The sequence below is a fragment of the Gorilla gorilla genome, chromosome 7 (assembly GCF_029281585.2).
Source record: "Gorilla gorilla gorilla isolate KB3781 chromosome 7, NHGRI_mGorGor1-v2.1_pri, whole genome shotgun sequence".
Classification (NCBI taxonomy): Eukaryota; Metazoa; Chordata; class Mammalia; order Primates; family Hominidae; genus Gorilla; species Gorilla gorilla.
The window spans coordinates 40559711-40572706 of NC_073231.2; the positions used below are offsets into that span (position 1 = coordinate 40559711).

A 12996-nucleotide genomic window follows, 5' to 3' on the forward strand; every position below is an offset into this window, starting at 1 on the left:
TGCTCTGTTGCCCAGGCTGGAGTGCATTGGCACCATCTTAGCTTCACCTCCTGGGCTCAAGCAATAACCTTCACCTTCACCTCCTGGGCTCATAACCTTCACCTCCCAGGCTCAAGCAATCCTCCCGCCTCAGCCTCCAGAGTAGCTGGGACTACAGGTGTGCACCACCATTCTTAGCTAATTTTTTCATTTTTGTTGTTGGGGGGGTCTCACTATGTTGCTAGGGCTTGTCTTGAACTCCCGGGCTCAAGTGGTCCTCCCATTTTGGTCTCCCAGGTGCTGGGATTACAAGCATGAGCCACCACATCAGGCCCAAAGTTATGATTATGTGAAATTATCTTACTATTTAACTGTTTTCTTACCTATGGAATGCTCTTATTTATGGTAAGCTACAGAAGAATAGAATACAGAAGAATCTCTTTTGTTTGAGGCTGTGACCAGAAGTCCCTGGCACATAGTAGGCATTCTATAGCCATTTGTTGATTTTCAGATAAACAAGTGAACAAACAAAAGAGAAAATGTGCCTCCATGTTGCAAATAGATTTCTGTAATACACAATACATCCACAAAGCACTAGATAATCAAAGTTTAATTATGAACATCCTATGCAAATTGCTGGCATGCCATGAGGATGCTGTTGAATGTGCTGTCCTTTTGATCTAAGGAATAATAGTGGTCCTGTTCACCACAGTTGCATTGGTAAGAGTGACGATGGTATCTTCTGTGAGGTCCACACTGTCTCTTCAAGTTGTCTTTGTGACAGAGAGCTTGACTAGCAGAATGTTCATGGGTCAGAGAGAAGCACAGTGTCTTCCCACAGGATTTAGCCACTGGCCATGTCTGGATTCATGGTCGAATTCACTAGACTTCCTGGACACATACAAGCTCTAGAATACGACATAAAATACCAATGACATATACACAGGCTTGGTCAGGTACATGCCAAATTTCTATGCCAACCCAAAGCTCTATTTATAAGAAAGGATTTTGTAGTGGCTTTCAAGCTCAAGGTTGAACATGGTCACTGTTGGAATCTAGACAGCCTGGTAATGGTTAGTGGGCTAAGAGAGTAGACTCCTTTGCAGAGGGCACTGAATAGCCTCACGGGAGCGCCTCAGCCTAAGGAAGAGGTGGCCTACTAAGTTCAGCTAATCCGAATGTCTTGGTGTCCAGCAGGGAGGAAGGAGAGAGTCTGAATACTGCTCCTTGTCCTCAGATGAGCTCTTCCTGTACTCATGTCTGGATCCGGAGGAAATAAGACATGTAAGTAAATATGGGAAGTATTTTCATTACAAAACCTCCAACTACAAAGCACAGTGTCATACTGCTTTGGTCCTGTGTGACAAGAGGTTATACAAGGCGAGAAGGAGGTGTTCTTTCCCTTTCTTCATGGCTTACAGCCATGGCTGTGATGCACAGAGGGCTTCGGAGAACACAGAACCTCCTTAGCTTGTTGAGGTTTCCAGTGCGGTAGCCACATCTTTAGCACTTGTTCCTGAGCACACCGAAAACATCTCCAGGAATGCTCAGAAACAAGCAGGAGAGACCTGGAGGGGATGGAGTTCCTACAAAAGTGAGTAGGAAGGAGAGCTTGAGATGTTGGTTTCATTGTTTGTAACAGGAACCCATTTTAAACATTAGCTCCCATCCCCATCTCAGCCTAATGAAGCCCATAGAAAATGGGCTCATACATTTGTTGAACAAATATTTATTGCCAGGCACTGTACTAGATGCTGAAGATAGAGCAAGGAACAAAATAGACAAAGTCCTTACTTTCATAGAACTTACGTTATACAGGGAGAGTCTTAGTCTATTTGGGCTGCCATAGCAAAATACCATAACCCGGATAACTCATAAACAATAGAAATTTATTTTTCCCTGTTCTGAGGCTGGGAAGTTCAAGATAAAAGTGCTGGCAGATTCAGTGCCTGGTGAGGACCCTCCTTCCTGGTTCATCGACACTGTGTTTTCTGTATACTCACATGGGAGAAGAGATGAGGGTCTCTTGGGGGCCTTTTTTATAATGGCACTAAATCAGTTTGTGAGGGCTCTACCTTCATGACCTGATCACCTCTTAAAGACCCCACCTCCTCATACCATTATACTCGGGGTTTAGGATTTGAACAAATGAATTTTGGGAAGACACAACATTCAGCCCACAGCAAGGAGAGATAGAAAATTAACAGACTTTGATGATAAAATTGCTGGAAGGACTAAGAATTGGATATAAAAAGAAAAATTCATTCAGAATATTTCATCAAGAGTCGAAAGAAAAGTTTGGGGAGAATTAATCATAGGAGGAAGATATCAACTATTCTCCATCTGCACTTAAATGACTGCAAGTCATAACCAGCCTTTCTGTGAGCTACACCAGACCTTCCAAGGCCAACCCTCTTTGTCCCCTCTCTGCACACCTAGAGCCTCATGGCCTTTGCCGCACATGTGGCCTGGCATTGTGATTTATGAGTGTGTTGTCTCTGTGGCAGAACTGTGAGTTCTGCAGCACCTCGTGCAATGACAAGCCCATTGCAGGGCCTCCAGAAATATCTGGTGACCGTCACTCTGGTGACAGAGTGAATGAATGGAGTCACGTTGCAACAGGTGAGGTTTAGGTCAGACGTAAATGCTTCTTGTCAGGCACATGAAATGCTAAAACAGCTGTGAGGGGGAGGTTGTGGCTCACCCCATGTCAGGCTTCAGCTCAGGGAGGATTAACCCCTTGGCTGCAGAAAGTTGCTGGGAGTGGGTCATTCTCAGCCACTGCACATACTGGAGGGTTGTGAGGTCAGTCCAGCTCACTGTCCACAGAGGACCTGTGCAAATACACAGGGTTTTAGAAGCCTAGCAATAGAGGGTGTCACGATGCATGGGACTCTGATGAATCTCAGGCCAAATCCTGAAAACCACTTACTACCTTGACCAGAAAAAGAAAAGGTGTGAGTGATCAGTTTGTTAAGTTCTGCAAAATGCATGGAATTTTCATGAATGACTCTCATTTTACCCAGGCTGTTCCCATCCTAAAAAGTAATATATGCCTTGCAATCACCCCTTCAAGGCAGGTAAAACCCTGATGGGTATGCAGAGGCCATTTGGTATCTCTGGGTAATATGAATGCAAGGGAATGAGAATGAAGCACACTGTTTATTTGGCAGCACTGAAAAAGAAGAGTTAAAAAAAAAAGTGTTAACAGCTCTTGCAGAATTTGTCTAGCAGGCTTTCCAGTTTTTTCTGGAAAGCCTCATTGAAAAAAATAAAAAAGAAAGAAAGAGAGGACTAAATAATGAGAGCACACCTTAGCCATTGTCTGTCTACTTTGACTAAGAGCATAGTAGAAATGCATTGTGTATTATGATCCAGCCCACAGTAATGATGCATCACCTACCTACCTGCCTGAACTAAGTATTTCATAAAACAATACTTCATGATGTGCAATGTACTCTAATATTTTCTATTATACTCTTTTCTTATTTTTAGAAAACACTGGTCATTTCCTATTAAACTGAGTGGGCAGTGGCTGTCAATTTGCAATACACTGCCCCAGGTGACCTTAGAATGATTTAGTGATATGGTTAATTGGAATTGAAATTGCATTCTGTAATGTGGGTTGCTGGAACATCTCAGAGCTTCAGCCTGTGCAGAGAATGTTGACGTTTGTTTTTGTACTGCTCCAGGCAGGTTTAGGAGCCTGTTAACCCGGCACGCCCAAGCCATCTTTGGTGAAAGGTCAAGAGTCTGCGTGAGCAGAGTCACCTCCTGCAAGTCCCTCAGCCTCAAGGAGTCTTCCCTGTCTCCACCCACAAAATAGAAATCCATCAAAATCTCATTGATTCAGACTCTGTGACAGAATGAAATTTATAATTTATTTAGGGGTTATTACAAATGCTTGTCTCAGAAATGCAAATTTACTCAAGTAATCATTTTTGAATTCCTACACAGAAAATTTCAGAATCTTCCCTCTGTACTCTAAAGTGCTAACTGAGGTTTGGGCATTAAGAAAATGAAACTCCCCCCACCCCCACCACTACTCTTACCTCCCTCTGTCAGGTAGAAGCTGTATCCAAAGAATCTGTAGTGGCCATTTCCTTGGGTTATTTAGAGAGTGAACACGAAGTGTTTGAGGCTAGTGGCCTCAAACTAGCCAGAAGAAGCCCACTGCACCCCCAGGTAAGAAGGGCAGGGCTAATATATAAAAAATTTCTTTTACCAGTAACATTAAGCTGAGAAAAGGGAATGTTTTGAGTGTCAGATATTAGTGTTAATGTTGTCAAGGCAGAGATGCCCTTAAGATCCACTAGTGAGGTCTGGATCTCTTTTGGTGAGAAGCTTAAACCCAAATGGAAGGATTCATCCTCACCTTTGCTCTGGGACCTGGGCAGGCAGGACCTCTTTTTGTTCACCAGTGTATACTTAGTCATGAGGGTCTGGCTTAGTCTGCATACTTAAAAAGCAGATATGGGACAAATGACAGAGATATGTTGGAGTCAATCCCTTCATGGGAGGTCTGTGCCTTGGAGCTTTCTCTTTATGTGGCATGAGGGCAGGTGACAGGAGCCAGAAGGTCTATGCTGTCCTCTGACACTGTGATTCTCCCCCCAGATGGTGCCAGCTCCCCAGCATTGGGCTTTGTGTGCACACTTGCCAGGCCATGTGGTGGTCAGGGGTGGCCAGGGCAAGGGGCAAATGTGTGCCCAACCTCTTTCTTTCCAGCCTCTGATGTGGGCTCTGACGTGGAATCCACTGGAATCCTGCAACTAGAGGTGCAGAGATTGAATAGAGAAAGACTCAGCCCTTTGATAGCACCAGGGCTCAGCAAAGGCACCCCTTGAGGAAGGAAGATGGGGTGCAGTAACACCTGCATTATGATAATGCCGAGGCTTTGGCGAGATCTGCTCTTAGTCGTATGGTTATTTGGCTGATTTTTACTTCCAGTCTGGTATAATTATCTTTAGGCACCCATTCATCTACTGCCTTAAAGACAGAAAAATTCCCGGATTTTTTAAATAGCATTTCCACTGTTGAAATTTTTTTGTTTTTGTTTTTTCCCCCTGAAATGCTGGCTGTGCTTTCAGGAAATTAGACCTTATTTAAAGCCCCAATATGTCTAGTTCTTTATGTTAGGGAAGACATGATGTTTGGAACATATGTAGGAGATTGGCTGAGATTTATATCTGTTTGTATCTATAAGATCAATGCCTGCTGCCTGGAGTATAGCTCCTACAGGGCCGGGCCATGCTTTCTACTTGTGAACTACATGAGGGTCAGCAATTGTGCACGATACAATACTTGTGAACTACAGAATAGACTGACAGATCTTGTTTTTGGGGTAGAGTCACTGTGAATCAGAAGAGGCTTCTTACTGCTAGGACTTACGTAATTACCAGGGATCTAAAATGAAACAGTCATGCAGTGTTAAGAGTAAAACCAACTATATCTTCTCAATAAGGGATTATAGCAAATGGACGGCCCTATTTTCTGCAGATTTACAAGATCATTAATAGGCATAAGGCCTATAAGAGGTCTAACCATACATTCACTTTATAGAGGATTTCAGTGTCAAAACTGTTAAAAAAGTGAAAATGAAATAATTTCCATGACTATAAATTGCCTTTTTTTTCTTTTTTCTTGAAACAGAGTCTTGCTCTGTCTCCTAGGGTGGAGTGCAATGGCACAATCTGGGCTCACTGCAACCTCTGCCTCCTCGGTTCATGTGATTCTCCTGCCTCAGCCCCCGAGTAGCTGGGACTACAGGCACATGACACCACGCCCGGCTAATTTTTGTATTTTTAGTAGAGATGGGGTTTCACCATGTTGGCCAGGATGGTCTGGAACCCCTGACCTCAGGTGATCCACTTGCCTTGGCCTCCCAAAGTGCTGGGATTACAGGCATGAGCACCGCACCCCTCCTGGATTGCCTTTTTAAATAAAAAATAAAAAATATATATATATATATTTTTTCCTCTTGCAATCCTTCAAAAGACTTATGAGTATGTTTGCTTTTTAGTTTTTAAAAACTACATTTAACAGATGAGGAAACTAAAATAGGAAGAATTTAGAATTCAAGATTGTTACTTTCCATTTTTGAATAGTTTTCAAAACGTTTTCTCTTAGATGATCTCATTACATTGTCATGACAATCCTATAAGATGGTGTTATTAGGATTAGTTCTATTGAGGTAGAAAAAGATTAGGAGAAGCTGAAAGCGTGAAGCGCCATACTGCCTTGCTTCTGTCCCCAGAGACATGTGCTAAAGCCAAGGCAAAGTCTTTTGCCCCTGAACCCGGGGGCATGCCCGGGAGCCAGGCTGGACTGCTTGTAGGGCTCCTCGTGACACAGCAGAGGCAGCAATGTGGTAAGTAGGCCCCAAGCTTTACTTGCCTGCCACCAAGCTTTACTTAATTCTCAGCCCTCTGTTTTTAAGCCCTGAGTCCAAGGAGAGGCTGGTTCAAGAAAATATGAGATTAGCAAAGGAGAGGAAAAGGAGATTCTTTCTTTTTTTTTTTTTTTTTTTCTTTTATTATACTTTAAGTTTTAGGGTACATGTGCACATTGTGCAGGTTAGTTACATATGTATACATGTGCCATGCTGGTGCGCTGCACCCACTAACTCGTCATCTAGCATTAGGTATATCTCCCAATGCTATCCCTCCCCCCTCCCCCCACCCCACAACAGTCCCCAGAGTGTGATATTCCCCTTCCTGTGTCCATGTGATCTCATTGTTCAATTCCCACCTATGAGTGAGAATATGCGGTGTTTGGTTTTTTGTTCTTGCGATAGTTTACTGAGAATGAAGGAGATTCTTTCTAAGCCTATAGCAGGCCTGGCTTATTTTACTTCATCAGAGCAGAATAGCTCCTAGGCTGGAGTAGCCCAGGACCCATCCTGAGTTACTAGCCATGAGGGATTTGCAATTCAAAGAGATTATAATTCTTTAGAGGGTGAGACCACACTACTCACCAGTTGGCCCAGGAACAAGCCCTTGATTCATCCATGTCAGCCCTCATTCTCCTTAGGGAATAAAGGAGAGGGGATGAAGGAAGAATATAAGATAGACTTGAGCCCCTTATGGGCTAAAAATCATTCCTGTATTATAACTGAAGATACCAAGGTTCAAAAGGTCAAGTGGCTTGTCCCAAGTCATGCAGCTGAGCACAGATAGGCTGCAAACCTGGTCCTCTCACTCCAAGCCCAATACAATAATGGTATCCATCCTAGCCTTCTGTTTGACCTACAGAATTTCATTGTCTGTTCTCCCACTCCCCATTTCCTGCTGAGTCTGGACACATGGAACAGATTGTACACACTGGGCCATTGCCACTAAAGAGCTGTGAAATAGAATGGAGGGAATATATGTGAGTATAAGTTCTTATGTGCAGAGGAATGAAAGGATCTGATATATGAAGAAAGATTTAAAGGAGCTAAGTAGGTGGAACTGAGTTGCTTGATGACTTTGAGGGATATGACATCAGGCTGTAAACATGTGAAGGACAGAAATACCTGGAAAGATGAACTATTTAGTATGAAATATGGGATATAATGAAAGAATGAGCAATAACTAATGGAGGTAATTCTCTTTTCCTTTTTCTTTTGAGATGGAGTCTCGCTCTGTCACTCAGGCTGGAGTATAATGGTGTGATCTGGGCTCACTGCAGCCTCCACCTCCCAGGTTCAAGTGATTCTCCTGCCTTAGCCTCCCGAGTGGCTGGGACTACAGGTGTGAGCCACTGCACATGGCCTCTTTTCCTTTCTCTTAGGGACGAGAGTAGTAACAGACTTCAGGTACCTGATACAATCTTAGAAGTTATTTTTTTTCAAACAATCCTTTATTCTAGTGGGATTAAATAAAAGAAAAAATGAAGCTTTCAATCCCAGCTAAATTTAACAGCCCATTTTAAATAAGCTTTGCACAAATGCTTCTTCTTTCAAGTCTTCTCTGTCTACTGTCAACTCTTTAACTCCTGCCTGCAATGATTCTCACTGGGCATACTGCAGTGGTCTCTAGCCATCCCCTTGCTTTGGGATTTGCCAACCAATTTACCCTCCATGTGGCCAGGGAGTAAGCTTTTTCAACCACTTACCAGAACAATGATTTAAAACCACACATCCTGGCCAGGCACAGTGGCTCACACCTGTAATCCCAGCACTTTGGGAGGCCTAGGCAGGCGGATCACTTGAGGGCAGGAGTTCGAGACCAGCCTGGCCAACATGGCAAAACACTGTCTGTATTAAAAATACAAAAATTAGCTGGGCATGGTGATGTGCGCCTGTAATCCCAGCTACCTGAAATGCTGAGGTGTCAGAATTGCTTGAAGCTGGAAGGCAGAGGTTGCAGTGAGCTGAGATTGTGCCACTGCACTCCAGCCTGGGTGTCAGAGTGAGACTCTGTCTCAAAAAACAAACAAAAAACCCCCCACACATCCTACTATTGAAGACTTTACAGTGCAAGCAACAGAAAACCTGACTCACACTGCTTAAATAGAAAATTTACTTTCTGGGCACAGTGACTCATGCCTGTAATCCCAGCACTTTGGGAGGCTGAGACACACAGATCACTTGAGCTCAGGAGTTTGAGACCAGCCTGGGCAACAGGGTAGAACCCTGTCTCTACAAAAAAATCAAAAAATTAGCCAGGCAAGGTGGCATGTGCCTGTAGTTCCAGCTAGGTGGGATACTGAAGTGGGAGGATCGCTTGTGCCTGGGAAGTGGAGGTTGCAGTGAGCCATGATCACGCCACTGTACTCCAGCCTGGATGACAAAGTGAGACCCTGTCTCAAAAAAAAAAAAAAAAAAAAAAGTGCTTTCCAGGTTCATGTAAAAGGAAGGTCCAAAAATGGGATAACTGGCTACAGGATGGTTCAATCCAGTGGCTCAATGATGTGACCAAAGACTAAGTTTCTTTGTCTCCCTGCCATGCCTCCTCAGGTGCCTGCTTCTTTCTGTACTGAGGCTGGCTGGTCCTGTACTTGCAAGGAGGCCACAGCTTGTGGACTACACACCCCACACTTTCAAAGGGAGAGAGAAAAAGAGAGAGAGAGTTCTGTCCCAGAATGCTGGGAAAGAGTCCTAACATTCACTTGATTGGATAGGGCTGGGTCGCAGGCCCAACCTCAAACCTATCTTGTGGCCAGGGGAATGGAAAATGTTGATTGGCTTAAGCAAATCAGGAGCTACTCTGCACCTGGGTATAGGGTTAACTTCGCCAGAAGTACCCAGGCTGATTAGGGATGGAAGATTACAGAACATTTATGAGGATATAAGAGGGATTGAAAGCTGGGTGGGCCACTAGCGACCCTCCACAATTGAGCTAGTGACCATTTGCCCAGTCATAATTCCCATCATACCCACTCACTTAATTCCCACTCTACACCCAGGGTGTAGGCATGTACAACAGCCACATGTGGCTATTTGTTTTTCCCTGAAAATCCGCTTCTGTGTCTTACTCAAGCTATTCTGTAATCTAGAATATGCCACCCACCCCCCAGCATGTTGAATACCTACTTCACCCTGAAGGTCTAGCTCAAAATCCATTTTTCCATGATGTGATGCTTTTTCAGATCCTTCATTAAACAAATACCTTCCTCCTGCATTTTCAAATTTATCTGCTTCTTCACACCGCCAGCTGTGCAATCCTGGACAACATATTTAACCTCTCTGAGCATCAGTTTATTCTGAAAAGTATAGATAATACTAGTACATATTTCAAGAGTTGTTGTGAGGATTTGATAAATTAATACAGTAGTCCCCTCTGATCTGTGAGTGATATGTTCCAAAACCCCCAGTGGATGCCTGAAATCTTGGATAGTACTGAACCCTATACATATTGTACTATGTTGTTGTCATCTGATGAAGTGACTAACAGGCCGGTAGCACGTGGATAAGCTGGACAAAGGGATGACTCACATCCTGGACGCAATGGAGCAGGATAGCATGAGATTTCATCATGCTACTCAGAAGAGTTTGCAATTTCAAACTTTTAATTGTTTATTTCTGAAATTTTTCAATTAATATTTTTAGAATACAGTTGACTACTGGTAATTGAAATCATGGAAGGCAAAACCGCAGGTAAGAGGGGAATATATATAAAGCCCTTAGAAGAGGGACTTGAGTCTAATAAGCATCAGTACATGTTTTTATTTTGCATTTTATATACCATTGAGCCTTGTGGTAAACTATATTCATGTTTATCTCTTCAATAGGTTGTGTGTTGCTGGAGTACTGACTAACACATATTCACCAATATATCTTTCTTTGACTCGTTTAAGAATTATTTAAATTGATACGTAGCAGTTGTACATAGTTTAAGGGTACATGTAATATTTTGATACATGCATACAATGTGTAATGCTGAAATCAGGGAAATAGGGATATCCATCATCTAAAACATTTATTATTTCTTTGTGTTGGAAACATTCCAAATGTTCACTTCTAGCTATTTTGAAATACACAATAAATTATTGCTAACTATAGTTACCCTATTGTGCTATGGAACACTAGAACCTATTCTTTCAATCTAACTGTATGTTTTTACCCATAAACAGCCTCTGTATCCCCCAACATCCCCTTTATCATTCTACTCTCTACCTCTGTGACATCAACATTTTTAGCTCCAACATACGAGTGAGAACATGTAATATCTGTCTTTCTGTGCTTGGCTTATTTCACTTTTTATAATGTCCTCCAAGCTCATTCATGCTGCTGCAAATGATAGAATTCCATTATTTTTTATGGCTGAATAGTATTTTATTGTGTATATATATATCGATGTGTATACAGATACACATAGATACACATTTTCTTTATCCTTTCATTCATTGATGGACACGTAAGTTGGTTCCATATCTTAGCTACTGTGAATAGTGCTGCAGTAAACATGGGAGTGCAGATACCTCTTTGACTTGATCTCCTTTCTTTTATATAATATATATATGTATTTTATATAATATATATGTATTTTATATATATTTTTCTTTTACATTATACACACACACACATATATATATATATATGTATCTCAGTGCGATTGCAGGATCATATGACAGGTGTATTTTCAGTTTTTTGAGGAACTTCCATACTGTTTTCCATTGTGGCTGCACTAATTTACACTCCCATCAACAGTGTATTAAAAAATAGACAAATGGGCTTATATCAAGCTAACAGGGTTCTGTGCAACAAAGAAACAATCAAAAGAGTAAAGAGACAGCCTAAAGAATGAAAGATTGCTGGCCAAGGTGGCTTATGTCTGTAATCCTGGTGCTTTGGGAGGCTGACATGGGAGGATTGATTGAGGTTAGGAGTTCAAGACCAGTGTAGGCAACATAATGAGACCTCATCTTTACAAAAATAAAAAATTAGCCAGGTGTGATGGTGCATGACTGTGGTTTTAGCTACTTGGTAGTTTGAGGCTGCAGCGAACCATGATTGTACTACTGCACTCCAGCTTGGGTGACAGAGACCTGTCCTGAAAAAAAAAAAAAAAAAGGGACAAAATACCTGCAAACTGCCCAACAAGGGTTTAATAACCAGAACATATAAGGAACTCAAACAAATCAGTAGCAAAAAACTAAGTAACCTGATTTAAAAATGGGCAAATGATCTGAACCGACATTTATCACAAGAAGACATACAAATGGCCAACAGATAAGAAAAAATGCTCATCACTAACCATCATGTAAATGCAAATCAAAACCAAAATGAGATATCATCTCACTCCAGTTAAAATGAATATTATCAAAAAGACAAAAAATAAAAGACAAAATGAGCGGGGCGTTGGTGGCACATGCCTGTAATCCCAGCTACTTGGGAGGCTGAGGCAGGAGAATCAGTTGAACCTGGGAGGCAGAGGTTGCCTCACACCATTGTACTCTAGCCTGGGCAACAAGAGTGAAACTTCATCTAAAAAAGAAAAAGAGAGAGAGAGATAAAGAATATGGAAGGATGATGCTATGACAAGCAAAACAAGATTTAACAACAAAAAATAAAAAATGCCGAGAATTGCTTGAACTCGGGAGGCAGAGGTTGCAGTGAGCCATGAAGGCACCACTGCACTCCAGCCTGGGCAACAGAGTGAGACTGTGTCTCAAAATAAAAATAAAAATAAAAAATGCTAGCAAGGATGTGGGGCAAAGGGAACGCTCATTAACAAACAGCTTTGGGCCGGGTGCGGTGGCTCACGCCTGTAATCCCAGCACTTTGGGAGGCCGAGGCGGGCGGATCACGAGGTCAGGAGATCGAGACCATCCTGGCTAACACGGTGAAACCCCGTCTCTACTAAAAATACAAAAAATTAGCCGGGCGTGGTAGTGGGCGCCTGTAGTCCCAGCTACTCGGGAGGCTGAGGCAGGAGAATGGCGTGAACCCGGGAGGTGGAGCTTGCAGTGAGCCGAGATCGCGCCACTGCACTCCAGCCTGGGCGACAAAGCAAGACTCCGTCTCAAAAAAAAAAAAAAAAAAAAAAACAGCTTTGAGTACCACTAGAACTATGTGTTAAATATTGGGTATTTAACTATGTATTAAATACTGGGGTACAGAGAACAGAATATGCTCACTGTCTGCCCTTTTTAAGGCCTGGCACATTCCAAGCACAGAGTAGGCGATCACCAAATACTTGTAGAGTCTAACTGAAATCAGGACTGATGGAAATAACTGTATTTCCTACCAAGGTGGCCCCGGTGTATCCAAGTGAAGCCACACCATAAAAGGTTGGTCCTAAGACTGATGGGAATAACTTGGACTCAACTGAAGTTGCCTTCATTTGGGATTACTGCCAAGGCAGCAAGCAACCAGTGCAAAGGATGTCTCAGAGATAAGGATACGAATGAAGTGATATGACCACCATGAGATGGTTCCAAAAGCCCACTCAGTAGAAGATCCATTAGGTCAGAGGAGTTGAGAGTGGAGGTTTGTGTCTTTTAGGATGAACTGAGGAATGGTGTCACTCAAATTTTGCCCTATGACTAGATAAGGAAATCTTGTTGTGCTTGTCATAGCATCATCCTTCC

General features: G+C 42.6%; 1 long non-coding RNA gene and 1 other non-coding gene across 2 annotated transcripts in view; both read left to right on the plus strand.

The window, feature by feature from the left end:
• Window positions 1-1115: 1115 nt before the first annotated feature.
• LOC109027963 (uncharacterized) overlaps window positions 1116-12996 on the plus strand; it is a 34102-nt gene continuing 22221 nt past the window's right edge. Inside the window, exon 1 of the long non-coding RNA XR_008668089.2 lies at window positions 1116-1263. This is a non-coding gene — a long non-coding RNA (uncharacterized lncRNA). The remainder of the gene's footprint in view (window positions 1264-12996) is intronic.
• Window positions 3179-3241, plus strand: LOC115935673 (U7 small nuclear RNA). Its single transcript, XR_004071293.1, has one exon. It is a non-coding gene; the product is annotated as a U7 small nuclear RNA (small nuclear RNA).